A 25,400-nucleotide genomic window follows, 5' to 3' on the forward strand; every position below is an offset into this window, starting at 1 on the left:
TTTAAGGGAGGGTACCCACAGTCGGCGGTCCCCCCACCCTCTTTTTGCCTGATCGACAAAGCAAAGGCGAGGCAAGCCTCCATAGTCGAGGCAATGATAGCATATGCACCAAGGCCAACCCTTGATTTTCTGAAATTTCAAAAAAAAATCTAATGAAAAATTAGAGTACAGTACATGTTTTTAAGAAGTTGAGGTTCGGATTCTTACTAAATTACCAACGCCTATGAGCATTTGGAAAATTCGAGTTGCGGGTTTGAATTGTAGAAAACCAAAATTTTGAAGCCTTGGGTATTGTGTGCCTCATGATCAACGGCCGACAGTCATGGTTACAAGCAACCATTCAAGTTCAAGCAAAACCTCACGCATGGCTACAGCAAGGCCATGCAAGGGTGATGAAGATCATCATCTCGACCGCATGCACTGTTCATGCAAGGATGCGAGCAACGGGCAACGTTGTCCGACAACAGATTTATCGATTCCCTCTTGATTGAAATTCATTTGATTATTATGATGGCAAGGCCAGTTCGCACAAGTACTTCATGAGAAACAAGCAAGACTTGTGACAAAGAACCGCGATGGCACCAAATGATCCTAAGAATCCATGCAAGGCATTCATTATGTTTGGATTAAGGAGCAAGACTCCGTCTATCGTTGTTAAAGACAAACCTCCTCTCGAATCGGGATGGGCTCCAAGATTGGGATGATTGTTAGGATCAAAGCGAGTTTCTCTGACGTTTTTCAACATGTCTCACGAAAACAAGGTAACTTCTTTCCAATATTTTATTAGTTGATTACACTCTTAGCTGATGTAGGTAGGCAAGGTTGCCTAGCAAAAAAAGCATGTCAAGCATGGCATGTGACTTGTACTACACAGATACTCGGCAAGGCTGATCATTAATTACAATTCTAAGAGGCATCGGCAGACATCTTTCTTTTCTAGTTCAGAGTTTTGGGACATGGCTCCTAGATGAGTTTACTAAGCCTGATGCAGTAAAAAACGGTCATGCTCAACTCATTGTCGGCAAGACAAATCCAATAGGATTCCAAGGTTAAATGCAAGCAGTATTGGACAGGTATGGTTTGTTTATGCAATTACTGTCAATATTTTCATGCTTCTAGTGTGGCATCATGCTCGACAAGGTCGAAAATTGTTGGGATTAATTTCCTCTTAACTCTGTTTAATATGACAATGCCATAAGATGCACCACGATACATCAATTTGAACTTGAGAGCAAGGCTCTGTATGGGGATTCTCAAGAACCAGCTTGTGTATTACGTCGGCCAAATCTCTTTGGTATGTCCTCTTTGTGCTATCAAGAGGAGGGGAAAAGCATGGCTTCCAAGAGCACGGCTCCATGCATTGGATGAATTATCACTCTAAAGCCATTACAGTTGCCAAAGTGCAAGCAAAATAAGAGCACAAAGTACATTTAAAGCACAATCACGTCACCGGATGCTCCGACTTCTGATTCTAGGGGTAGCGGTTACAAAAATTGGTAAGTACCTTGAATTTTTGCAAGATCCGGCAATGCTAATTTGACAAGTGATTGTTGCTTCGATCATGCGAAGTTTGGCAATTAGATTGCATTTGATAGCTAAGATTCAAGAGCTATCTCTTGTAATTGGGCACTCTCATACTTCTAAATAAGCTGCATGATTCCACAAGGCCATTCCTCTAGGAAAGATCAACAGTGTCAATTCTTTTTTGCTTTGACAATTGTGTGTCACACAGAGCACATGTTAGTTAAGGGCACCCAAGTTCCATTCTTTTCATCTTCTAGATGCACTTATGCAAAGCAAGGCTTCACTTTAGGGCATTTGGCTTAGTTCCGTGCCACAATATTATCCATTGATTTAGGATCAAGCATAATGGCACACACATTTGGCAATAAGAGGATATAAGTTCACAATTATGGTTTGCAATGAACAACTGTGATGTATCCATGCCTGTACACAGTGTGCATGGCACATGTGGCATATGCTCACATTGTGGAGACTGACAGTGAAGCCAATGACTTATAGCATTATTTTTCTCTATGCATGCATGGCATGCCAGTATTGTGTGCTCATTTCATAAAGCATAGTTTATGCTTCCGCTATAGCATCAACTACTCTGTTTAGAAAGAGTTGAGGTTGGTATCATTGCTTCTGATTGTTGTATATGATTACAGTGATGAGCAATTTCTATGCACAAGGTGCTAGCAATACAGATGATGTTTTCTATGGGTAGCAAGTAGGATGGCCTTGCTATCAAACATATAATTCATAGGACGACATGAATAAATTAAGAGAGCCTCTCAGTAGAGGTAAATTTTGTTTCTAACAACTTTCTTTGGGATGTTAGGAATCACTCTCTTCTGTCCGTGGAGAGATATGATTATTTTGAGATTCAGTTGTGAATAATATTCCAACTTGAGAAGAGATGTTGCTTAGTTCTAGCACTGATTATGTCTCTAGGAGTGGTATTTTCAGGGGCATGACTCAGTAAATACACAATCACTTCATTGTTGTTGAAAGTCATAGTTTGATCTCATTACACTTGTTCTTTCAAGGAAAGAAGTCCGCAATATGCCTAGGGGTAGTGGACAAGTACAACTTCCAAAGTTGGATTCAATCACTATATAGGCATGGCAGATTGTGTTGGTCACGGTTGGCTGCTAATTTGAGCAGTTTCCATGCAGAGTCTAACTAAGGGCTTTGACAATGTAAATTATAGCCAAGGGGTTTGGATTGCAAAGGCAATACCCAGGGTTAGTAGTGTAACACTGCTTGATTTTCACTAATCTTTCAATTAGTGTTCCTAGGCCTTTGTCGGCGAGAAATTTGGGCATGTGCATTTGGCTACATGTAAGTGAATGCTATGTTCAACCTCCAGATGCACATCTAATTTGGTTTTATTTCATTTTTGAACATGGTTTTATTTATTTTTCCAAGAAGGATGTATAAGCTTCTATGTTTTTGTCCATTTTGCTCTTCATAGACATGACAAGGTCATGTAGGAGCAAAGTATTTTGAGCCGTAGTGTCCAAATTACATTCCTGCATTATGCAATTATGGACCTACATGTAGGGTTTGGTTTGGCACATGTTGTTGCATGGGACACAACATGGTCTAGAAACTCAAGGAGTTCAATTTAGCCAGTGTGGAGTAAGGATAACGAGGGTCTCTCTCACTCCTGTCACTGAGTGTTTACAGTTACCTTCAAACACAAGTACTTCTCATACTTGATGGATGTCCTTTTTCAGGTCATTCTTATTTGAGACATATTCCACATGTAGAGAATATGAGTCTTTGGGATTAACATTGGTGCCCGCTATTTTAATTATGTGTCGCGAGACAAAGTTCCCAGGTACTGGTCAAAACCGTTTATTATACCATTTTGAGCACGTCATATTAGGAATAATTTCAATGGCCATAAATTGTCGCATACCTAGTAAGACTTGTTAAGTTTACAAGTGTTGTTAAACAACTTCAACGGATGGTTGTTTATACATGTAGTTAAGTTATGATGTGACGTTCTATTCATGAACATGTTGTATTGTTGGCACCTAGATGTGATTAATTTCACATTCTATTATGGTACAACTAAGCTGCCACGATTTTCACGTAGTTGGGGGGAAAGCATTTAGTTCTTTCCCACTAGATTGTGAGCATAACATTAGCCATAAGCATTGGCAAGTACAATTATGAATATGCAGGTTCGTATCTATTTTTGGTAAATGCATGCACACTAGGTGTTATGGACCCTAGTGCTTAACAAAGACTGATTTGGAGCGGCATGCACATTCATGATATTAGTAGCTTCTACAAAATTTCACACTCTATGTGTGTTACCATATGCATGTGGTAGTGATGTGTGTGAACACACTAGGACTGTCGGGGCATTTTTTCCCTCTTTAGGAGTTTTTTTTCCCCCGTGCATTGTATATACGCCCATCACTCTAGGGATATCTATCTTTCCATTGCACACTAAGTAACACACTCACTATTGTGTGCCTTGAGCTTCCTTCGTCTTCTCCAAGCTGTGTGAGTTTCTCTACAACCCTAATTCCAACAATTGGTATCAAAGTAGGTTACATCCTCCCTGGCTTAGTCGCCAGCTGCTCCAGCACACACCTGCTCACTTTCTCCGATTACAGTGAGGTTTGGCGAGCGTTCGCAAGTCGACAAATATTTCGGGAGAGCTCATATAGTTCAGTCTGCTCAGATTTCTGATTCGGGCTCATTTCGGCCTCTGTTTCCACTATAGGCAGGTCTGCACATGCAATTTTGTCATTTTGTGCAAATTTTTGTCAGTGCCGTTTTTTGCATAACAGGTGCCTTATAGTCTTCTATGGTTTATGCTATATAGCACGTGTTGTTCCCGCTCCATTTCTCCTATTTTCGGGCAGTTTTCACATCAGGTGCAACATTTACCATGGCCGACAACAACACAGATGTCTTCAAGATGTTTGTTGCCGAGGACAGGTTGGATGGGGACAATTACCCTATGTGGGCTTATATGATGCAACACGTTCTTGTGTCAAAGGGCGTCTAGAATATTGTGTAGGGCATTGATGTACGTCCTGGTTTTGAGGATGTAGGCGATGTTGAGGATGTTGCAGGTCTTGCTGTCAGGATTGCTGCTATTATAGTTGTTTTGCCTATGGCAGAACAAGCTAGTTAGGATGTAAAGGATGCACAGGCTCATGCATTGATTGTGTTGTCTGTGAAGCGCACCATTGTTCCTAACATCCGTTCAGCAAAATCTGCAAAACAGGCTTGGGATATTTTGGCTGGTCTTTATGCAAGTAGCAATGAGGCTAAAATTTCTTTGCTGCGTAAAGAGCTGGAGTCGAAGATTATGCATGAGGAAGATGATATGGACACTTTCCTTGCTAGTGTCACGGATATCAATGAGCAACCTATTTCTGCAGGTGAAGTCATTTCAGACAGTTCCCTTGTGCAGACTATTCTTGATGCCTTACGAGATTCTTACCAGACTTTTGCTAGTACTTGGAGACTTATGACCCAAGGAAATCCAAAAGTTGTTAAGTTTGATGCATTATACACATTGCTGTTGCAAGATTCACTTTCTAGAAAAATAGGACTAGACAGCGTGCAGTTGAACGGGCTTTTATTGCTTCTCAAAGAAAGGGTGGTAACAACAATGCAGCCACTTCTTATGGTTCTACTGCGAGTGGCAAAACTTCTATTCATAATGCTTCTGCTGGCAATAATTTGTCTGGAAATTTTGGTGATAAGGGCAAAAAGAAAATGCGTTGCCATTATTGTAAAGCTAATGATCACTTGATCAAGTCGTGTCCTAAGTTGAAGGCCAAAGAGGCTAAGAAGAAAGAGGGTGGTTCCACTGCAAATGCTGGTTTCACTACAAATGCAGCCTTTGTTGAGTCTTCTGTGAAAGGAGACTGTGTTGTTGATGTTGATGCAGAATGGGCTTTTAGCGCAGAGTGCACTTACAATCCTGCTATCCATGATGCATGCTTGTCAGTTGCTGCAGATTCACATGTGTGGTATTTCGACAGTGGTGCTACAAAGCACATTACCTCACACGTGAATTGTTCACCTCTCTCGAGTCTGTCCCTCATGGTAATTCAGTCACTTGTGCCAACAATGCCTCTTAGCCGGTTCAGGGAGTTAAAAAGATTGTGCTTACTGCTACAAATGGCAGTTCCTTCACACTTGTTGATGCACTTTATGTACCTGGGATCAAGAAAAATTTATTGTCTGTATCCGCACTTGCTAGACTTGGACTTGTAGTCAAATTTGTGGATGACAGACGTATAGTTCATGATCTCAATTTTGGTGATGAAATTGTTGCATCTGGCCTTTTGTGCCGTGGGCTGTATAAGCTCACTTTGTATGACAAGTGTGGACAAAATTTTGCAAATGCTGTTGCAGATTCAAGGGCTATTTCAGATGCAAAACTTTGGCATGGACGTTTTGGTCATCTGAATTTTGCCAATTTGTTGTATTTGTAGAAATCTAATATTGTTGCTTCTTTGCCGCCTCTTGAAGCACCTGTCAAACATGTTTGTGAAGGCTGTATTTTGGGTAAGATGCAGTGTTCGAAGTTTCCAAAGGATGGTTCAGTTAGGGCCACATGCAGGTTGCAGCTTGTGCATAGTGACGTTTGTGGGCCCATGCAAACTCTGTCCTTCGACAATTACCTTTACTTCGTGACTTTCATTGATGATTACTCTAGGCATGCATGAGTATTTCCGCTTAAAGCGAAGTCCAAAGTTTTTATGTGCTTCAAACAATTCTTGGCTATGACTGAAAATGTCTTGAAATGTACTATGGGCACCCTCCATTCCGAACGAGGGGGGGAGAATATGTCTCATGAATTCAATGCATTTGTGGCTAGTCGTGGGATAAAACAGGAAAAACAGGTCACTTACGGAAATGGCACGATGTATGGTCATAAGTCAAGCTTTACCACATTCTTTTTGGCTTGAGGCCATCATGTGTGCCACTTATGTACTAAACAGGTGTGCTACAAAAGCTTTGCAGTCTATTACCCCATATGAATCATGCATGATAAAAAGCCTTCTATTGAGCACATGCGTGTTTTTGGTTGTTTGGCATATGCTTTGGTGCCACAAATACAACGCAGAAAATTGGATGATAATGCTGCCAAATGTATTTTTGCTGGTTATAATGCTGAAAGCAAAGGTTACAAGTTGTATCATCCGCAAACAAAACATATTCTGGTTTCACGGGATGTAGTGTTTGTGGAAGATTCTGTTCAGCCCTTGCTGTCATGTACTAGAGACAACAATGTAAGCTCACAGGACATTTATGACACTTTCTTGTCTCTTTTCGGTGGTGGAAATACGAATGTAAGTTCCAATGAGGCAAATGTACAGCCTATGGGGGTTTCTGAAAATGTTACAGATCAGCCTATTTTCTGAAAATGTCGTAGATCAGCCTATTATTGATGCAGATGTACATGATGTACTTGATGAGGAAAGGGCTGAAAATGAGCAGGCTAGAGGTATGCCAAAATGGCTGGTGCACACTTTGCATGACAGTAAATTGGATGCACCTTTGTCTAGTCGTACTCGTTCAGGCTCTCGCCATGCATCTTATGCATCAGATTGTTATGCTTTGGCTGTGTCTAGCTTACATGATGTTGAGGAGCCTCTGTCTTTTGATGAAGCACAGAATTCAAAAAATTGGATGGCTGCCATGCAAGCAGAATATGATGCACTTATAGAAAATGACACATGGACTTTATGTGATTTGCCTCCTGGCAAAAAGGCCATTGGTACGAAGTGGGTTTACAAGTTGAAACGCAAGTCGGATGGTGAGATCGATTGCCATAAGGCTCGACTTGTTGCAAAGGGTTATGCACAACAAAAAGGCATAGATTATAAAGAGACTTTTGCTCCCACTTGTCGTATGACTACTGTGCATTTTCTATGTGCATTGGCAGCTCATGTTGGTTGGGATGTACATCAATTCAGACATTGTTACTGCTTTCTTGAATGGTGACATATTTGAGGAAGTTTATGTAACACAACCTCGCGGTTTTGTCATAAAAGGACAAGAGGACAAAGTGTGTAGATGTAAGGAGGCTTTGTATGGGTTGAAGCAATCTCCTCGTGCTTGGTATGAGAAAGCTGACACTCATTTGGTCAAACGAGGCTTTCATAATAGTCCTACAGAAAGCACATTGTATGTAAAGCGTGAGGGTGATGTACTTCTCATTGTGGATCTTTATGCCGATGATTTGCTGATCACTGGACCAAATGAGAGACATATTGCTAAATTTAAGGCTGATTTGAATGCTACTTTCAAGATGAAAGATTTGGGGCTATTGCATCATTACTTGGGTATACAGTTTAAGCAGTGTGATGGTGGTATTGCCTTGTGTCAGAAAAGTTACATAGAGACATTGCTATGTAAGTTTGGACTTGAGGATTGCAAACCTATTGCCACTCCCATGGAAACAGGTTTGAAGTTAAGTCTACATGATGCTGGCGATCCTGCTGATGTCACTCTTTATCAAACTGCTATTGGCTACCTCATTTATGTATGCAACACGAGGCCGGATATTCAGTTTGCAGTCTCACAGGTCAGCAAATTTATGCATAGCCCAGGGTCTTAGCATTGGCAGGATGTCAAGAGGATTTTCCGCTACCTTAGTGGCACTTTACATCTTGGCTGGTTTTATCCCAAGGGGGGATCATTGCCGCCAGACTTACTTGTCTTTCTGATCTAAATCAATCAAGGATGGCAAATCACAATGGAAAGCCGATGCTTGATGCTCAATCCTTCTTCTGCTCTTTCAGAGAGTGTGTCATGCCAAGGAAGAGACATGGCATGCGATTTCCTTGGGTGCAAACATTTCATCTTTTCATGAATAATCCGCATACATCCGTGTTCATTCATGAGTGAATCGTGTTCATCGTGCAATATGTCATGCCTATGAAAAGGGATCACATAAACACAATGACTAAAATACAGGAAAGCATCATGAATGAAACACTCTTAACATTGCGTGTTGACTAATCATTCGAACACATAATACTTCCTGTGGGGGTTCTTTGGACCTCGACTCAAGAGCCAAGATCGGTCCTTCGTGATTGATCGAATCTATAATGAGGTTAGCTTCACTAGACAAAGTATCAACTAAACCATCATCCTTGTGAACAATCACATCTTTTTCTTGTTGATTGTGAATAATCACATCTTGATGGCTTTGGTCAAGTCGATGATGGACATGATGGTACGACAAAGTAGACAATGAGAAGTGTGGCACGAAGAAATGGCAGTCATAGAGCGTGAGTGCGAGCAAGTGCGCTGCCATGCAAGCAGAATATGATGCACTTATAGAAAATGACACATGGACTTTATGTGATTTGCCTCCTGGAAAAAAGGCCATTGGTATGAAGTGGGTTTACAAGTTGAAACGCAAGCCGGATGGTTAGATCGATCGCCATAAGGCTCGACTTGTTGCAAAGGGTTATGCACAGCAAAAAGGCATAGATTATGAAAAGACTTTTTCTCCCACTTGTCGTATGACTACTGTGCATTTTCTATGTGCATTGGCAGCTCATTTTGGTTGGGATGTACATCAATCAGACATTGTTACTGCTTTCTTGAATGGTGACATATTTGAGGAAGTTTATGTAACGTAGCCTTGCGGTTTTGTCATAAAAGGACAAGAGGACAAAGTGTGCAGATGTAAGAAGGGTTTGTATGGGTTGAAGCAATCTCCTCGTGCTTGGTATGAGAAAGCTGACACTCATTTGGTTAAACGAGGCTTTCGTAAGAGTCCAACAGAAAGCACATTGTATGTAAAGCGTGAGGGTGATGTACTTCTCATTGTGGTTCTTTATGTCGATGATTTGCTGATCACTGGACCGAATGAGAGACATATTGCTGAATTTAAGGCTGATTTGAATGCTACTTTCAAGATGAAAGATTTGGGGCTGTTGCATCATTACTTGGGTATACAGTTTAAGCAGTGTGATGCTGATATTGCCTTATGCCAGAAAAGTTACCTAGAGACATTGCTATGTAAGTTTAGACTTGAGGATTGCAAACCTATTGCCACTCCCATGGAAACAGGTTTGAAGTTGAGTCTACATGATGCTGGTGATCCTGCTGATGTCCCTCTTTACCAAAATATTGTTGGCTGCCTCATTTATGTATGCAACACGAGGCTAGATATTCAGTTTGCAGTCTCACAGGTCAGCAGATTTATGCATAGCCTAGGGTCTAAGCAGTGGCAGGCTGTCAAGAGGATTTTCCGCTACCTTAGTGGCACTTTACACCTTCGCTTGTTTTATCCCAAGGGGGGCATTGCTGCTAGACTTACATGCTTTTTCGGACTCAGATTGGGCTGGTTGTTTTGACACGCGAGTGTCCACAAGTGGTTTTTGTTTCATGCTTGGCAGTTCATGTATATCATGGTTGAGCAAGAAGCAACCTACTGTGGCCACTTCGAGTTGTGAGGCTAAGTACAGGGCAGTCTTCACAGCTACGGTTGAGTGTGTATGGATCAGATGCCTTATGGCTGATTTGGGTGTTGGATAGGACACTGACAACACTATCTACATTGGCAGTCAGAGCGCATTGGCAGTTGCGAGGAACCCAGTTTTTCATGCTCGCACAAAGCACATTGAGGTGCATTACCACTATGTCAGAGAGAGGCTCTCAGAGGAGAGATCAGCTTGGCTTATGTGCCAACACAGGACAACCTTGCAGATCTTTCACAAAGGCATTGTCTCGTGAGAAGCTTGAAGCTTTCCGCAAAGCTTTGGGCTTACTCCCCTTTCTGGACTGATCATGTCCTCAGGGCATGGAACTTCCCTTTACTCATGTGCCAGCTCTCATTCCTCGCATCACTCGAGGGGGGATTTGTTACCATATACATGTGGTAGTGATGTGTGTGAACACACTAGGACTGTCGGCGCATTTTTTCCCTCTTTAGGAGTTGGCTATTTGTATTGCCTTACTTCTAGGTTCTCTATCAGGCGTGTTACGCATATTCTCAACAATAGATCGACTGATAGTTTGAGTAAATGTTGCCAAGTCACCTAAGTGAGTAGGCACCGTGGGTGAAGGCGCTCCAGAGACTACATATGGAGTAGGTATTGGCATTGGGCTTGGCATGTAGGAAGCCCTTGGGTTCCATGTTTGGTAAAGTGTTGTCCCATGTGGCGGCCTAAAGTTCATATGTGTGGCCCTAGGCATAGCAAACATCATATGTGACATGCTAATGCTAGCCGGTATGGTCCCATGGAAATAAGAACTTGGGTGTTGTGGTTGTGGAGCATAGGTTGTTGAAATAATGGGAGGGGTAGCGACTACATGAGTACGAGGACCTATAGGTGCATATGATTGGTACACACTTGTAGGTACTGTTGCAGGCATTGAGCTACCATGTAGCTATGCTTTACTAACAAATGAGGTCCATGGTGTGTTTCTTGGCATGCCCATCATTGGGGTAGACATGGTAGCCGTCGTGTCATCAAGGGAAAGATTGAGCAAGACTTGGAAAAGTAAAACTATCACTTGTGGGCTCAGATTGCACTGAGACCCCTCTCAAAACAACATATGGAGGATCCATCGGACTTACCGAGGGAGAATCCATTTGCGATGAGATTGGTTGTTTAGCCTTCCCTGTATCCAAGAATCTCATGAGACCCATTGAAGGCATATGGATCCCGTTGTTTTGTCTCTCTAGCTCAATAACCCTATGGATGACCTCACAAACTCTTTGTTGTTGATCCTCCACGCTAGTAGCACCCGTTGTGGATTATAGGAAACCAACCCACGTGATAGGTGTGACCTGTGTATAGGTCAGTTAGAGTTTTATGGTCGGTTAGAGTTTTCTTTCATAGTTCGTACTCCCAGTTCTCATTTAGGAACGCTCCATTTAGGGTTGAGGTGCTAGGGGTGTCCTTTGAACTAGATGCAATGTGGCTCTCTATGGGTTGACCCTTAGTGGTCGCTAATTCAAGAGCACTCGATTTCTCTCCAACCAAAGATATTGACATAGGGGCTTTCGCTTTTAACTCTCTTCGTTGCTCCGCCTTGCGTAAGCTCTCAATTTTCTTTTCCCTAGCTGCGATGATATACCGCTCAACTTCTTGTACTTTGGCAAGGCTTCTACCATCAGGTAATATAACCTCGGAGGGGAATAGCTCTGAAGAGTCAGGGGGTGCAGTGAATGGAGTATTCACGTGCACATTCTCTAAGGGCATAGGGTTTACGTTGGTCATGAATGGAAAATTTACTTCCCCACCCCCCTCATTTACATCGTTAGCTCCATGTTCGGAGTGAGTGGCTCTACTAAAGGTTTCCTTCAAGCGGCTAAGCACGCTCGGCCCGGACCATGGGCCCATGGTATGCATGTCTTGGCTTGAGCTATCGGGATTAGGCATTGGGAAACCCTCCATGACGTTGTAGTCAGAGGAAGAGTCACTAACCGCTATGTTTGGGTCTTGGTTTGTATTACCTTGGGTCCCCGTCGAGGGCCCGGAACCTAAGGTAGGTGGATATTGAGAACTCGCGTAAGTCAAAATGCTTTCTAGTTGCTCGACCTCTAGCACATGACCAGAGCGTAGATGCATGTGCCTTTGTCACCCTACAAGCGTCGGCGGATAAGCTTGAAGGTTAACCGCTTACTTTTTTAGGTGTCCGTTTTCACTTATTTTTTGATGCTTTTTAATGATCGGTTTTTGGGTTAGAGCATGTGATAGCTCAAAACAAGCATATCGCTCAAGAGGTTGTGGTGTGCTTTACAGCACAGCGTTCGGTTACCCGAATCTCCGTTGGTCCTCAAAAAGGTCAATTTTTACCTACGTGTGAGACTAAATTACGTAATTTTAAAGGGGGATTGAGGCTTGAGCCTGAGCCTAAGCGTGGGCTTGGGCTTGGGCCTGGGAAATATTCTCGAGTCCGGTTCTACCTTTAAAATTTTAAAATTTTAATTTTTTAATTTTTTTTGGGATAAGGTCGCCGCGGCCGCGCTATGTGCGTAAGCACACACACACACCTAATCTACCTACTTATAACTAATAGAGCTAATGTTACACATTAACACATAACTACAACAACTCATTAGCAAATAGAACTACTTACTGTACTTTACACAGAACTAATATTATGGATCTACTACCTTAATTATAACACCTTATCATAGAGAAAACACCTTATGAACAGAAAAAACACAGTACCTTTCAATATTAACAAAACAATACACAGTAGCAAAACAAACTCCTTCTCAACACACACACTTATTGTACTTTACACAGAACTAATATTATGGATCTACTACCTTAATTCTAACACCTTATCATAGAGAAAATACCTTATGAATAGAAAAAACACAGTACTTTTCAATACCTTATTAACAAAACAATACACAATAGCAAAACAAACTCCTTCTCAACACACACACCTCCTTCTCTACCTTTCCTACATCTGAAATTGCACCACAACGCAGCACAGAGTGCCTCTTGAGCTTAGTGCAGGGCGATGTTTTGTGGACTTTAAGAAAGCCTTTGATGTGATTTCATGTAACAATTTGTGGAGAAGGATGAAAGAACTCCAAGTGCTAAGTGAGTTTATGCTTGCGGTTTCTTGAATCTATGAGAAGGTTTGTCAATTGCGCATGGGAAGAGAAATTTCAAAAAAAATTGTGAGCACTATTGGGGTTAAACAAGGATGTCCATTGTCACCAACTCTCTTTGGTTTATGCATCGATCAATTGGAACAAATGGTACTTGACTTTATGCAAGAAGAAGGCATTGAAGAGGTCACTATTTGCAATGCGGTAATCATGCTTTTGTTGTATGTGGATGATGTAGTGCTTCTAGCACACACTTTAGAAGATGCACAAAAGCTTATGGTTGTCCTTGAGAACTTTCGCTTGCATAGTGGACTGATTGTGAATGAATCCAAAACAAAGGTTATGCTTGTGAAAACCAACCATAAGGAGAAGCCATGCATTGTGTACAACAATGAGACACTTGAAGTTGTTGAGAGCTTTAAGTACCTTGGCCTTGAGGTTTCGTCTAATCACAAGTGGCATGAATGTGCTATCCATCGTTTGGAAGTGGGAAAGAGAGCATATTATGCATTTGAGAACATGTGTAATGTGGGAAACATCAAGTGTTGGTGGAGTCTCAAGAAGTACCTTTTTGATGCATTGGTGAACTAGTTCTTCTTTATGGAGTTGAAGTGTGGAGCGAGAGCATCTCAAAGTCTACTTGGAAAGAGTTTGAGAATGTCCAAAAGTGTTTTCTTACAACTTTCTCCAAGTTAAGACACAAACATCATATATGCTCCTACTTCTTGAGTCGCGATCTCTTGCAATTAAGGTTATGGGCATGGAAAGGGTTGTGGAGTACATGATAAAGATGCGTCAAAACCCTTCACATCAACTCCCTACAATTGCATGGGAAGCAAGCAAAAAAGTTCAAAAGACGCAGACAAGCAAGGTCTTGAGCACGGGATGGATGCAAGACATAAAGAAGTGGTTTGGGAGATGGGATGCATTACAGTTGTTACATGATGCTTCAATTGACTCCCAAGTGAATGAAGCTTTTCTACAACGCCAATGTATTATGGCTTGGGCAAAATCCGGTGGATCACGCTTCATACATTACACCACCCATATTGCCCCCAACTACAAAACCATGTTCTTTGCTGAAAGAGGAAACCGTACTCACACTTAAATGCTTGAGCCTATCCCTTTGTCCCCTATACGCACTATCGCAGCCATTTGGCTTAGCTCCCATTCCGTTCAATGCGAGACAGGGCGTTGGGGAAATGGAAAAGAGTCAAATCGATTGTGCACATTATGCTTACTGCAAGTTCGAGAGTCTAAGTACCACACACTACTAGAGTGCTTAGCTTTTGGTCACATCCAAACTTGCTTCTCTCACATTTCTATCCATGACTTAGACCTACACACTTTCCTCTCCCAAACACAATGTGGGCTCTCCATCGCGACCCTCATCACCACAATTTTGGAGCATCGAGAGTCACTCATCAGCCATACACATACTACATCACATGTAACTTTGGTTCCATAGGTCATATTTAACCTCCGAGGACGATAATAAAATCTCTCTCTCTCTCTCTCTCTCTCTCTCTCTCTCAGAGAATCAAACGGTCCATACCCGCAAGAGGCCGTTGCAGCTCGAAAGAAAGGCAATGCTAGATAGTTGGAATGCAGTGTTGTATAAGTATTTAGGATCATTGCCGCTCTTGGGATGCAGGGGTTGGCTTTTGACTCAAGAGTGAGCCTTGAGTAGACCCGCAACTCAATGGCATTTAGAAGGTGATAGTGCGCAACTCAAGAGTTGCCTCCATTCCAATGCAGAGGTGGCAAGGCCGTGCGGGCGTGGTAAGCCCTTGGCGCATCCTGTAAAGTGATGATGGTAGATGAAAATCCATGAGGGGAGTTGAGGCCATGGATGCATGAAAACGTAGTGATGTGGAGCTCAAGGCTACCTCTTCAATATAGGTATTAGTTTAATGTTATAAGGGTTATGTGTATGAGTTAAGAAGAAATGGATGCTGGATCACTTCTTTATATTCTACATGGAGATGAAAAATCTTTTTGACTTTCCATTTCCATTGGGATTTCACTTATGCATTTGACATGTTTTTATTTTTCTGATGTTAGGGGCCTACTGAGCTCACCTCCTGAGCGCGATCGGCCTCCTGAGTTCCTTCCCAATCCCTCTATCCTCGCTCTGATAAGATTGCACTCCCAAGCTTGTCACGTGTACAAACAAAATTTCTCTTTTGCTACTCGATAGACTAAGCTTCCTATTATTAAGGGGGGGTAGCAGGCGAGCAGCAGCAGGCCATCGCACGGACAGATGAAAACTAGCCAACCATGGGCAGGTCGACGAGGAGCAGGTGATGCACGCAATTGCACGCACAGAGGGAAGTGAGCCATGGGTAGTGAGGTTTCCGACAATGAGCAGGCGATGCAGAAGATGTAGACGCTCGCCATATTGGGCACCCTTGGCAGAGGCGGCTACTTGCAAACCATCCTGAGGCACAAGCTATGGCTTGCAACGGACTGTTGGAGAGAGAAGAGTCCGTTGTCCCACATGCAGATTCATACGCCCATCGAACCTGCCGGTACAGGTACGACAGGAGATCAGAGAAAACTTGCAGCACACGCAGCTAGCAGATCACAACCCCAACACACACTCTGTCTCACACACTCCTTCACGTGAAGCTCTCTGTGCTGAGATTGGACAATATTGACTTTGTGTGCAATAGAGAAACAATGCCGAGGGAGGAGAAGTTGCGCCATAGCCATGGGAGGCTGCATGGGGGCTCCACAACCACACCTAAATTGTGTGCATCCTGTTGAAGTCTCTGTTGAGCGTGAGGATTGCCGACTCTTTCTGCGAGAGAGGGACATGTGGAAAGAGAAAACAGAACAGAGAGAGATTTTTCTTTCCTTTCCCTCTTTAAGGCTGGTTTCAGCGGAAGAAACAAGCCTTTGCAAGTCTGCCGCCGCTTAGTCTGAACACTCTGGAGGAGGAAGAGTGAAAAAGCGAAGGGGGCTAAGAGAGGCCATCAACTCTTCCGGGGAGGGGGGGTCCAAAGAAAAATGGAGGGCCCGGCGGAAGAGAGCCTCAACTCCAACCAATCAATTTTTGCCATTGAACATTGACGCCCTTTTGCATTTCTCTTCCACCGCCTAGTCTGAAGGGATCTATGAAGATTTCGATGAATGGTTGAGACCTAGTAGGGGTTAAAGGCTTTCTATTGGTAGGAGTTAAAGGCTTTCTATTGTTTCGCTCAAAAAGTGCGTGATGGGCTTCTTGGCCTGCCCAAAGGGCTAAGGCCATAGTGATGTGTTCCCTTTTTCCTAGTGAAAAAAAGAGAATAGTTTTTCAATTACATACTTTTTTAAATTGATAAAATAACTTAATGGACATTCATTGTGGCAAACACTCACTTAACACTAGTTCTGTAATTAGACACTCAAATGTCCTAGGACATTAGAGTGTCTTGCTTTTTCATCAACTTTTGACATTCATTTCTATAAGCTAACAATTGACTTTTCAACTTTAGCTCATTGTGTGCATACGTTATGAGGTGCAAAAGGTACACCATTTTTTTCCACGTCAAAATGTGTACTATAGCAAAAGATATATGATAAGTTTTACAATAAAAATTCACCCAAATTTTGAGCTATTTTTGATAAAAGAAACATAAAAACTCTATAACTTCCTAAAGAAATTATATTTTTTAAATTTATAAACCCATACTGATAGAAAATGCTATGTTGAATAAAAAATATCATATTTGAACGCCCATATTTATCATTACCTAAAAGTAGTAAATGAGAAATTGATTTTTGCAAAATGTTATTTAAGAGGTAATTTTCATCCTTTCAAAGCTCTTTTCACGCAATTCATGCTATCTTTTTGCAAATTCATGTTATAAGTTGGATCCAGGGGTTAAAACCAAGATACTACATATTTTTGGAAACTTTAGAAAGCATAAATCCTCTAAGTAAATTTGGATTTTAAAATTTTATGACATACGTTTTATAGTTGATTTATTTTTTTCATGTAAAAAACTAATTGAATGAGTATTCAAATGCCTCAAATGCCTTGTTATCAAGGAATTAGATTTACTTTAGTGGTTTTGTCAAAATATTCAAGTATTACATGGTGTTTTCTAGCTACTATCTACATAAAATATCAATTTTTTTTAGCATGCGTAGTGTTACAACAAAGGAAAAAGTACCTCATTTAGTTTCTTGAACGCTCTTCAATTATAATCTCCCTTGGAATTTAGAATCATACATGTATATATAACATAGTCAAGACTTTAATGCAGGGATCCAATTAATAAAATATACCTGTTTGCCCACATAGCTAGGCATAATTAAATACAAATGTAGACTTTTTGGCATGCTAAAGCATTGGCCTTAGTGTTGGGCTCGCTTGGGCTTCCTACTAGCTATGGCGTGCACGTGGAGGCTAGTTGCGTGTGAAGTTTTGTAGAGCCTTAAAGGCTTAGAGCCAGTCGACTGTACTCGGCGGCTGTGTCCAAGGCTTAGAGCTAGTTGTGTCCAAAGTTCTTTTCGAAGCTGTCAGTACGGCTGCTGCAGGTTGCATGAGCAGTCCTCTCTCTCTCTCTCTCTCTCTCTCTCTCTCTCTCTCTCTCTCTCCCCCCCCCCCCCCCCCCCCCCCCCCCCCGTGCCCGTGAGTTAGAGAGGTCGCTGGGGTTGAGGCCGTAGAAAAGCGCAAAGAAGTGACCCACCGCAAGTTGGAGTTTGAGCATGAGGTGATTGGCTATCATTGTCCGGAGCTCGGTTTTTTGCAGCTGTCCGGAGACGATGCGTGCATTTAGAGCCGTCTTCTGCAAGTTGTCCAACGCTTCAATGCATGCAGTCAGAGTACAGTCCCCGATATCTGTACGCTACTGCAAGTTTCCAGATGCGCTTCAATGAATGCCTGTGTGTGTGTGTGTGTGTGAGAGAGAGAGAGAGAGAGAGAGAGAGAGAGAGAGAGAGAGAGAGAGAGAGAGAGAGAGAGAGAGAGAGAGAGAGAGAATTGAGTACGGGCAGATCAGATTAGCGCAAAAGAGTTCGGTTCAAAGCTGCCTCGTTTTGTGCATCAGCAAAAATGGAGCTGCAACATATGAGGAAAATGCTCGGCTCAAGGATGATGTGTTGGTGGAGCCGCTGCAGGCAGAGATGAGAGAGTGGCCCGGGGTTGAGAGAGAGAGAGAGATATCATCTCAAAGAGAGAACTCTTCATAGCTCTACCACTGTCCCGTCAATTTACCTCTAAATTTTATATTTGAAAGTGTGAAAACCTACAAAATCTTAAGAAAATTAGTGGGAGTTCAGTTCCCTTCAAATTTTGTCAATTTATGGCCTGCTAAAGCATTGGCCTTAGTGTTGGGCTCGCTTGGGCGTGCTACTGCCTATGGCATCCACGTGGAGGCCAGTTGCGTGTGAAATTTTATAGAGCCTTAAAGGCTTAGCTCGAAAATTTTTGTTAGGGAGAAATGTGTCTCGACCTAATACCATACCGTTTTCAATTTTGAAAATGTTCTCAACCCCAAAAGAGAGAAAAATAGTGCAAAAACCCATCAAAAGATTAGCTTGGTTTTTAAAATTTCTCGGCATTTTTCACATTCGAAATGGTATGGTGTTAACTCGAGGCACATTTTCCTTGAATACTGCTCGGCAATGTTGAGGCTATGGTACGAAAATATTTCAAGAGGAAACTTTAAAAAATTAGGCTATTTTTTTAAATTTTTACACTATTTTAGTCTATTTTGGGGCGACATTTCTCCTTTTTCCATGCCCTCAATCGGACTTTTAAAATTGAAAATGGCACCATATTAAGACGAGACACATTTTTCCCGAACACTAGAGAGGAATTTCAAAAAATTAGGCTACTTTACAAAATTTCAACACTTTTTTTTTTCTATTCTAGGGTAGCGTTTCTCCTTTTTCCCAAATACTATCGTCCCTTCGAGCGGCATTTTTGAAATTGAAACCGGCACACTATTAAGACGACACACAATTTACGATGAACATTGGTTTTCGAAAATCTTTTTCCCACCAAGTGCTCAGTAAAAACATTTTCTTGAGCATGCAAATTTGTTTTTGTTGAGTTTGTCAAGAGAAAATTTTAGGCTCCTTCATTCGCTATTTCTATGGTGTTCAACACATGAGCATGGTGGGAACCCTAAACCACCAACACACACTTGTCCACTAGTTTATTAATCCCTTTGAATTTGATGTCACCTGTTGCATGTGTCTAAATGTGTCAAATCCATTTGATAGATGTGATAGTATGTTAGTTTTAAGACATAGTGAACCGTTGAGAAAGGCAAGGGAGCTTGTAGTATATAAGTGGGCTTGTTGCTTCAAAAATGAGTTCAAAAACATTCCTCTCCCTTACTGATCCTAAGATGCTTGTGACTGTGTGAAGTATTATTTCTATGAACTTATTTATCCTTTAGCTAAAGGATGTTCTTTACCCTTTGCTTCTTTTGAACACATCAAGTAATAATTGTGTGAATATTATTTACCATCCTCTCTTAATATGGCTGCCTCTTCTTCCTCGCGAAATCCACTCGATGGACATTCCGATGGCTACGATGACAATGTCGAACCCATGTGCGATGAATCTAGTGATGTTCGCTCGATGGAGTTTGAAACTGGTGACTCAATAGCTTGCTAACTTATAGAAAATGCTTGGCAATAATGTGACTTTCCTTTTTGTTTTTATAGAGTTACACAAGATAGTGCACCGTGATACAACTGCATCATTTTTGGGACCCGATAGTGCTCTCATTCTTGATCGTGTGTCTCCACTCCGCACAAGGAGCGCTTCGAGCCTACCTAAAGTTGATGTTTCTTCTTCTCTTGGCGTTGGGCCCAAATGCCTCAAGCGTGTGGAACAAAGTGGTGCAATAGCACGTACACTTTCCAAGACGTGCGAGGCAACAACGGAACTAAGTAAGACTTGCTTGCACTGCATAGATATTCTACTGTTGTATCCAACCCTTACGAGTTTTCTTTTTTGTTGTGGTAGCCAAACCTTTACTGGGGGGACCACCACCTGTAGTTGCAAAAAAAGAGAGCGTTGCGGAGCGTGCCAAACTAGAAGCACATATTGCTACTGAGTGTTGCCATGAGAATGTAATTCCCGCTGGTTCATCTTCTCTTGTGCCTTATATTCCCACTAAGATCCCTCTATTGCGCATTGTTGACATCACTGAAACTTGCCCTCATTTCGCATTCGAGGGGTGCATACTTAACCGATATGGAACCTATAAACAAAGCCCAGAAGTCGCTAAGTATATGCATTACCTTAAGGCAGACCTAGTTGATCCACTCAACACTGACACCATCACTCGTGCTGTTAGGGATCAATTTATTGAGCAATTCATTGACACCCTTACTGTAGGAGACTTTGTCCACATTGAGAATGTAACTGTAAAAAAAAAAACTAAGTCAGATGGTTGCACATCTCCTCATGTACTATTTTTCAATGCTTCCACGGTTGTAGCAAAAGCAAAGCCTTTTGAGTCAGCCTTAGTTTCTACCCAGAGAGCAAAGTGCGTCAATTTTTGGATGAAGCACAGTCCTTGCATGCACAAGGCACCCGTACACACTTTGGAACTGTAGCTTTTGTTGTTATACAGGGCCATGCTAGCACTTCAAAAGCTGGTCTTTCCCAAGGTGATCTTGTTGTTGCAGATGGGCCAGCGGCCAAGGACCGTGCCACTGTAAGGCTTACTTATCTTCGCCCTTCTATAGATTTGCAGCTTTCTAATATTTTCCCTCTCTTGTCATCACAGCTTAGCTTCGTGAATGCACGTAAAGACGATTACCACGCTATTTTTTGTGCTCTAGAGACCGATGTGCATCCTATGTTTGTTGCACGAAACATAGGTTCCTTCACAGGTCGAAGCAATACACTCTCAGTCTTGGATATTAATATCCTAGCACATGTCAAAAGTCCTCGTCTCAAGCACTGTTTGGAGGAAGCATATAAGGCCCATATTCTTGATGTTGGTCACAATCAAGAAGTAAGTATTGATCTTGCTTTTCCTTTTTCACCGCAATAACTCAAGAAAGCTCTAACTCGTCAGGTGCCTATACATAGGTAACTGGCACACTGCACTTTGTGAATGTGAACTCAATTTTGGTGGAACGTTTTTGCGGTCAATGCAAATCTACTAAGCTTCACCACCAACAAGAGGTGGAATTTTGCTCTATTTGCTCAAAATCTACAACTATTGTTTTGGTGCCCAAGCTTGAAGGAAAGATCTTGGCCAACAAAGCTTCCCCAATTGATGTTTCCTTAGCGGGTGACATAGTCGACAAAGTATTGCACCTTGACAAAAACTTTGTTGACTTATATGCTTCTGATGTGCTAGATGCACATGAGCTACTAGCCTCCCTTGTTCGTACTGGCAAATTCACTGTCAACAATTTAGGCCTCATCACATCTTTTGTCAAAGAGACAAAGTAGTGCTCTTCTACAACATTGAAGCTCCATCACCTCCACGCCGAAGAACACCCTTTGTATTATATTGCTTTCATCCATGCTCATCTTGCAAATTCCCATCTCAATATTTCAAGAGGAAACTTCAAAAAATTACGCTGTGTTTTTAAATTTTTGCACTATTTTTGTCTATTTGTGGGCGGCATTTCTCCTTTTTCCATGCCCTCAATCGGCACTTTTTAAATTGAAAACGACACGATATTAAGACAAATTAAGTCAGATGGTTGCACACCTCCTTACGTACTATTTTTCAATGCTTCCACGATTGTAGAAAAGACAAATCCTTTTGAAGCCAGCCTTAGTTTCTACCCAGAGAGCAAAGTGCGTCAATTTTTGGATGAGGCATAGTCCTTGCATGCACAAGGCACCCGTACACACTTTGGAACTATAGTAGCTTTTGTTGTTATACAGGGCCATGCTAGAACTTCAAAAGCTAGTCTTTCCCAAGGTGATCTTGTTGTTGCAGATGAGCCAACAGCTAAGGACCGTGCCACTGTAAGGCTTACTTATCTTCGCCCTTCTATAGATTTGCAGCTTTCTAATATTTTCCCTCTCTTCCCATCATAGCTTAGCTTCGTGAATACACATAAAGACGATTACCACACTTTTTTTCGTGCTATGGAGACCGATGTGCATCCTATGTTTGTTGCACGAAACATGGGTTCCTTCACAGGTCGAAGCAATACACTCTGTCTTGGATATTACTATCCTAGCACACGTCACAAGTCCTCGTCTCAAGCACCGTTTGGAGGAAGCATATAAGGCCCATAGTCTTGATGTTGGTCACAATCAAGAAGTAAGTATTGATCTTGCTTTTCCTTTTTCACCTCAATAACTCAAGAGAGCTCTAACTCGTGCCTATACATATGTAACTAGCACACTGCACTTTGTGAATGTGAACTCAATTTTGGTGGAACGTTTTTGCGATCAATGCAAATCTACTAAGATTCATCACCAACAAGAGGTGGACTTTTGCTCTATTTGCTCAAAATCTACAACTATTGTTTTGGTGCCCAAGCTTGAAGAAAAGATTTTGGCCAACAAAGCTTCCCCAATTGATGTTTCCTTAGCGGGTGACATAGTCGACAAAGTATTGCACCTTGACAAACTTTGTTGACTTATATGCTTCTGATGTGCTAGATGCATGTGAGCTACTAGCCTCCCTTGTTCGTACTAGCAAACTCACTGTCAACAAATTAGGCCTCATTACATCTTTTGTCGAAGAGACAAAGTAGTGCTCTTCTACAACATTGAAGCTCCATCAGCTCCATGCCAAAGAACACCCTTTGTATTATATTGCTTGCATCCATGCTCATCTTGTAAATTCCCATCTCTCTCTCTCTCTCTCTCTCTCTCTCTCTCTCTCTCTCTCTTAGTGTGTGCGTGTTTCATTTACTTATCTTCCTTCCACCCCATAGTGTAAGGGGAGGAAAACCTGCATGTACATGGCTTCCTCAACCAACCATAATGCATCTTTTGAACAAATCATTCAAAATGATATTGATAGTGCTTTCCTTGCTAATCGCCCATGGAATAATAATGTTTTCCTTGTGCTCAATAAAATAATAGAGTCGCGCTCGTCATTACAAAAAATCACCAACATCATGATAGAGGCAGTGAGAGTATCATTGGAGCAAACACCAACGATCGCACCTTCTCTAGCGCATTTGGCTTCTAGTAAACATGATTCCTCCATTTTAACCCAAGTATTAAATAGCCACACATCATCTATTAGTATTGCGCTTGATATTATCCATGTGTTCTCCTTTAGATTTAGTATTGCATGTGATGTTTATATTTACGTTGTACCAATAACTTCACTCAGAAACACAACATTCAATAGTGGAGCCGATCCAACGACATTTCACAAAATCATCATTGTTGATAGAAGTGGTAACCTATTTTTTTACTTGGGGGACAACCGATCCTCACACAAACGCAAGGCTCGTACCTGGGACAAAAATGAGACAGAGTCATTGACAGCTTTGATTCTCTAGCAATCGAATGAACTCCCTATCTCCATCGCGAGGCAATTTGCTTGCTTAGGTGATAGAACCATCCGAGAAATAGGTGCAATAACATCAAAAATTAAAAAACTTTAAAAAAAAAAACACCCCACAGCTCCGTCCAACATAAACATTCAACAAGCCTCCCCATCAAAAAAAGCTATACAACAGTACATAGAAACAACAAACGATGTTCCTATATATCGATGTTATAAATGTGGACGTTTAATGTTTTTTTCACAATTAGCTCGAAAAGGGCATAGGTCGGCACTTGGGAGGTCTAGAAACAATCAGATACACAAAAACTATTTTTGCACTTCATGTGGTCGTAGAAGGCAAGAACATGGTGCACTCCTCACCCAATTGAATTCCATAGGATTTAACCTCCCCTTGGCTACAATAGAGAAGCTAAATCATTTAGAAAGATGCCGTGTAAGTCCTACGCTACCTTTCACAAAAATTAGGGAGCTTACATACGATGGTCAATTTGGCTTGCGAGGTAGCGTTGTTAATGTTTTTGGCATCCTTGGGGAAAACACAACAAATATTGCCAAGGTTTATTCATGATAAAGCCTCGATAATAGTGGGTATTAAGCGTCGTCTACAGTACAATCATTGCTACCTTTCCGGGGTTGTTCGACCATTGCTTACAATAAAAGCCACTGTTCAACTATTGCAAACATCTTTATACAAGAATGAAAATATTACTCTGAACAACGAGTGGGTAGGCCATTTCCATAGTCTTCATTGTCCTTTGCCTGATGATTTTTTCGATGACAATCAACCATCATAAGAAGATGATCTAGCTACATATGTCATGCTCCATGGAATTGAGTCATCACAACAAGTAGTAGATCACAACGACAAAATCTTCAGTGTAGCTCCTGCCGAGGGAAATAATCCTTTGAGTATTTTCAAAGATGAATACTGTGAAGAACTTAGTTTCCCTACTATTTTCTATGGTGAGCCCCGTAAATACCATACACTTGCTAAGCATAAATATCAGCACGTGGCTCAATGGGAGCTTATGCATAGTGATAGAAGGTTCTCATTAAATTTTAGAGAATCTTTTTTTTTCAAAACAGTCAAAGTCATGACTCAAAAAATCCTGGGATCCATTTGGATCCGTATGTGCAAAGGCAAACTAAACCACAATACACTAGTGGCCGCACAGGTTGTTGGAGATACTAACATTGAGAAGGTCTTGTCTTCCCAACTTGGATATCGTGACTTTGAGGCATTGCGAACATCACCCGACTACTAAAAAAATGCCTTCACTATGATTAGACAACTTGGACCACCAACATTCTTCATCACATTTTCTGCGGCCGGCTGAGAAACATTGGAAGCCCTTGATTAGAGCACTTACTAAGCTCAACCCCATCACGCGTGCAAGCACACAGACAGAAGCGTCATACATACGACATTTGGTCCGAGCCGACCCTGTAACGACAGCCCGCTTTTACTCGAACCGATTTAACGGGATGAAGAAATTGCTAACCAAGGATTTAACCATATTGGGAAAATTTAAAGATTACTTTTTTGTAACCGAGTTTCAGAGCCGAGGTAGCCAGCATGATCATGGGATCCTATGGATAGAAAATGCTCCTATCTATGGGAAAGATCCCAACGAAGATGTTGTGGATTTCATTGATAAGTACATAACAACTGACTCCATGCTCCTTCCTATAGATTTACAAGAAATTCAAACACACAAGCATAGGAAGACTTGCTTCAGAAAACGTAAGGGATGCCGCTTTGACTTTCCTCATTACCCAATGCCTTTTACTATGATTTTAGAACCCTGCCGTTCTCTAGATAACAATATCCAATACAAAAGAAAAAAACACAA

Source organism: Adiantum capillus-veneris, chromosome 13, assembly GCF_014529385.1.
Source record: "Adiantum capillus-veneris isolate H3 chromosome 13, ASM1452938v2, whole genome shotgun sequence".
Taxonomy (NCBI): Eukaryota; Viridiplantae; Streptophyta; class Polypodiopsida; order Polypodiales; family Pteridaceae; genus Adiantum; species Adiantum capillus-veneris.